A 5,065-nucleotide genomic window follows, 5' to 3' on the forward strand; every position below is an offset into this window, starting at 1 on the left:
TCACAAAAGTTAACCTGTTGTCCTGCAATCTGGAGAGTTATTTGTCAGCGGTGGATAAACTCAGCATTTGATAACAAGTGTATTGGCGATTAAGTATCGGGATATCAGGAGCGGGACGACACCTCCAAACACGCTCCTTCCGGCTCACATCTATATAGGTTCCCCCAGTTCCAAACAGGGTCCTTTCTCTGCAAATGCCTTTAACACAGCTTATCTCTCAGGAATAACATAATTTTACTCACCCTTCCATTTTCTTACAATTTCGTTCTCGTCCATCGGGGCATCAGGCGAACAACTACTCAAGCTCTGCATTCATCGCTTTTCCTCGGGCAATCCGAGAAACACACTGAACGTCATGCTGACGCCCATTCCGGGAAACCCTCTAGCAGTTTTCTCTCCACCCGTCATATGATCTGCTACGTCGATCCATCCAGTCGTCTTATCTCCGCTAACTCCAGTTATGAAGTAACTCTGGCCGCTCACCACTTCAATGAAAACCAGCAGGTGCCCACCAGCAGAACTCACAGCTCCTCTCGTGTTGCTCTGAAACAGGCCCTCAGGCCAGGCGAGTTAGCCAGAAAGCTGACAGATGTCAGTGCCGAACCCATGCTTCCGTAAGATCCCAAGTATATCCTTTTGTTAAGGACTGTAGAGGACTGTAGCCTGGTTTCAAACGCTCCTCGTCCTCGCAGATCCAAATGTCAATACAAAGTCTTCTTCCATGCAGAAGCAAATTACAGTTCCAACAGGAAAAGCTACAGCGTATGCCAGGTTCTCAGCCACTCAGCCATCCTTTGCTAAACTCTGCAGCAGCAAACGTCAGCACTGGGTTGCCAGGTTTCCTTTATCCTTCATTCGCAAAAGCAGCAGGAAGCTTTCCACCATCAGGTTGCAGTTTCTCAGCATAAAAAAAAGGCACCGAGTTGCCAGTTCTCCATCCCTCCTTTGCAAAATTCTGCAGCAAACGCCAGCACTGGGTTGCTAGGTTCTCAGGCACTCATCCCTCTTTTGCAAATTATGCAGCAAACCTCAGCACCGACTTGCCAGGCTTTCAGCCACTAATTCCTCCTTTGCTAAACTCTACAGCAAACGTCGGCACCGGGTTGCCAGGTTTCCTTTATCCCTCATTCGCAAAAGCAGCAGTTGTCAATCCCCCAGTTCTCAATGCAAAATGCAGCATGCTTTGGCACAGAGTTGCCAGCTTCCCTATATCTGCTAAAGACTTTCTTTCTAAAAGACACTGGGTTGCCAGGTTTTCCTTCATCTCCCATTTGCAACGCAGCATTAAGCTTCTCTACTACCAAACTGCCAGTTTCTCCGCATCTATCATCGCAAAGCAGCGGCAAACCCTTCTAGGACTTTGGTGTCAGATTCTTGCTATATCTATAATTTCCAAACTTCAGTGACAAGCTTCTTACACCTGAGTTGCCAGGCCCTGTCCATCTATCATGGCAAAAGCAGCAGCGAAATCTTCTAGCAGGTTCCTTCTATATCCATCATTCGTAATGGCAGCAGCAATCTTCTTCCACCACTTTGCCAGTTTCTCTGCATCCGTTATTGCAAAGCAGTCGTAAACCCCTCTGGCACTGAGATGCCAGGTTCTCTCTTTATCCCTCATTCGCAAATGCAGCAGCATGCTTTTGACACCGCGATGCCAGGTTCTCTTCCTCTGTCCCTCCTTTACGAATGCAATATCAAGCTTGACGCCGAGATATGAGGTTCTCTCTTTATCCCTCATTCGCAAACACAGCAGCATGCTTTCTAATATAGAGTTGCCAGTTTCTCTGCTCTGCACCGAGATGCCAGAGTCACTGCCATCTTTCCTGCCTTCGCAAAGCACCGGCGAACCTTCGTGGCACCGGAATGCCAGGTTCTGTCCTCTATTGCTCCTTTTAAGACATCCAAACTTAATCCGTGCACATAATCCTTCGTGGCGTCCCTTCACTTCTCATGTGCATTCACCAGCATCATCAGGCATCCACCCTCGACACAATCGACCCTCTAATCAGTCTCTCAATTCATCAACTCTTCCCAAGCTGCTGCTGTCACTTCTGTTCATTCAGAAATCAGCTCAGTTGTTATCCCTACCTTATCGGAAGTAATTAACCAGCTGAGCACCCCCTCAAGTCAGATAATTTTTAAAACTAACAGTGTGAGATCTCCCAGACAGGTAGGATCTCAGCCATGATAAAACATTTCCCGTAACTCCAATAAATTGTTCTAGACTATCCAATAAAATACAGTAAGCCACAGTGACAAATGCAACACTGAGATCCAGCAATAATAAAACTGAAGAGCGATCATTGTCTGCATTTACCAGTAGATCTTTTACCACTTTGACTAAAGTGATTTGGTCTAAAAGCAGACTGAAATGGTTCAAACAGATTGTCTGTTGACAAATGCTCAGTGATAAGAAAGATTGATAAGAAAGACAAATGTGAGATGGGTCTATAGTTTGCAACTATGTCAACATCCAGTCCAGGCCTTTTCAAGATTGGTACTACCACAGCTGATTTAAAACATTCAGGGAAGACTCCAGTTGTTAACGAAGTATTTAAAAGAAACAGAATGTAGGGTCCTAATACAGACAGTTCGTCAGAGAAATCCGTGTACTGTGAATACACGTAGAAGATGGCGCTAGCAGTATGCACGGCGACACGTCCGTCAACTCTGCTAGCTTTGCTTTGGCTTATCCTTTTCTATTTTATCCCAAAATGCCCTCGCTCTGCATGTTACTCTCACCAGTTACTCTTAGAAATCAAAGCATCGTATGACCTGGCTCTTAAACAAACGGAGACAGGAGATGATTATGGGCCTCCTCCACCACTTTTTGAGCCCTGTATTCCGGTTTATCTGTGCCAACACTCCTACTCCACTTCCTGGAAGAAGCGCCCGAGGAAACGAGGAAAGCGGGCTGATACACTCATCAAAGTCCGAGCTCTTCTCCGTGCTTCTCGTGGAACTACTGGACCAGCAGAGTGCGTCTTTAGATGGATCCTGCCTGTTGTCGCAAACTCCAAATGGCTTTAGTAAATGTAATATCATTAGCAAACAAGACGTTTGTATTAAACAACTTCCTAAAGTCACAACAGTTGGATTTTCTGTTTCTGACAGAAACATGGCTTCAACCCGGTGAGTCTGTAGCTTTTTCGGCACTGGTTCCTCCTAATTTCTCATTCTTCAGTCTCCCTCGGTCCTCTGGTAGGGGGGGAGGCTTAGCCACCGTGTTCAACGCTCGATTTCATTGCCATCAAACATTACAGCACGACTCATTTTCTAGTTTTGAACTCCAGCTGTTTGAGTTACACCTGAACTCGGCTGCGCCTTTGCTGTGTGCCCTCATATACCGCCCTCCCAAGTTTAACAAGGATTTTATCAAAGAGTTTTGAGGTTTTATGGCTGGAATCATTCTTAAATTTGACAGTTTTTTAATCCTTGGTGATTTTAACATCCATGTTTGCTGTGACTCTAAACTTTTGGTCAAGGACTTTTTAAATATTATTGACTCTTTTAACTTGACCCAGTGGGTTACCGGTCCCACACATGAAAAAGGTCACACACTGGACTTGGTGCTCTCCCACGGGCTGGATGTGTGCATCACGGAAATATCTGAGTTGCGCATCTCCGATCATCTTCCTGTGTTGTTCACTCTAACGCTGTGCTGCTCGGTAGATAAGCCGTACGTCCCAGCGCACAAAAAGCGAGCGCTTAATACTCAGAATCAGAATCAGAATACTTTATTCATCCCGAGGGAAATTAGGGGTTACAGCAGGCAGCACGCTAATGGCGCATGCGCACTCACAAAGGAACCTTCTGACCAACTTTACACAAACATCACATTGGGGAGACATGTCAGAAAGGTAGGCTGATAGGAAAAAACAACGAAAATACACTACATGAGGTAAGAGGAGGAGAAAAAAAACTCCACTCAGACTGAGCTCCTAGTGGGAGAACAGTTTGATAACAGAAAAAACACCTCAGCACAAAAGCACATGACTATCAATACACCATAGAAACACGAGACAAGCAACAGGGGCGGGTAAAGGGTGAGAGAGAGCCGGCGTAGACAGCGCATCCGGTCCTGCAGCATCTGTGCTGGTCCAGTTGACTGCTATCTTCCCCGGTAGGGCACAAGCATCGAAGGCGTTGGAAAGGGAGGGGGATGAGTGAGTGCTTGTCAGTGTAAGTGTGTGTGTGTGTGTGTGTCCAGAGTTCAGCGGAGACAGTGTCCTTCGCACTATCAGGCTAAGTAAACAGTCTGCCAGCCAACCCAGGTGGCCTTCATGGGACGGGAAGAATAGTCATCACACAGTCGTTATCAGGGAGTTGTTTTGGTGGGCTCCAGCCTTGGGCCTGCAGCTGGCGCCGTGGTGTCCGAATGTTGAATATTGTTGATTTCTGTTTTGTGAGCAGCTCGAATTTTAGCACTCTGAGACTGGTCCCTCAACTTCGCGTTGGAGAGCCGCGAGCCTCCCCATGATGGTATCAAACTTCAGTTCCAAGGTGTTGTCAGTCTTTTGATTCTGAGACTTCACAACTGCAGTGATCCGTTCCGCGATGTTTTCCAGCTGTCGCTCAAGGGTGTCATTTTGAGCAGGCCTCTCTCTGATGTTTCCCCTCATACGCTCAATGGTGTTGTTTTGAGCCTTCACAGCAGCAGTAAGCGTCTCCAAGGTGTTGACCATATTACGTTCGTTGTGAGAGGTCGCACCTCGTCCCGGCGCTTCGAATCCAGCGGGCAGCCATGTGGGGGTTTGAACAGCCGGTTCAGCTCTCTTATTTCTCTGATAAAGCAGAGAAATACTCTAACAGTGCCCACTTTTTCTGCTGCCTTTATGGATTCTGGAATAATGAACTCCAACTGTAAAAGTGTTGAGGACCTTTCGGACATTCTTCCTTCTACCTGCACTGATATCTTGGACTCTATTGCTCCGCTCAGGACTGTGCCTAAGAATTTATCAGAGCCGTGGTTGAATGAACATACGCGCTCCCTCAGATGTGACTACAGACGTGCTGAAAGGAGATGGAAAAAGGACAGATTACAAGTTTGTGGCATTCACACCCA

General features: G+C 46.7%; 1 long non-coding RNA gene across 1 annotated transcript; it reads right to left on the reverse strand.

The window, feature by feature from the left end:
- Window positions 1-3,721: 3,721 nt before the first annotated feature.
- Window positions 3,722-4,790, reverse strand: LOC309709126. Its single transcript, XR_014277438.1, has 2 exons — window positions 3,924-4,790; window positions 3,722-3,892 (listed from the first exon to the last, which is right to left on the reverse strand). It is a non-coding gene; the product is annotated as an uncharacterized lncRNA (long non-coding RNA).
- Window positions 4,791-5,065: the final 275 nt, after the last annotated feature.

The sequence above is a fragment of the Aulonocara stuartgranti genome (genome assembly GCF_965226115.1).
Source record: "Aulonocara stuartgranti genome assembly, chromosome: 6".
Taxonomy (NCBI): Eukaryota; Metazoa; Chordata; class Actinopteri; order Cichliformes; family Cichlidae; genus Aulonocara; species Aulonocara stuartgranti.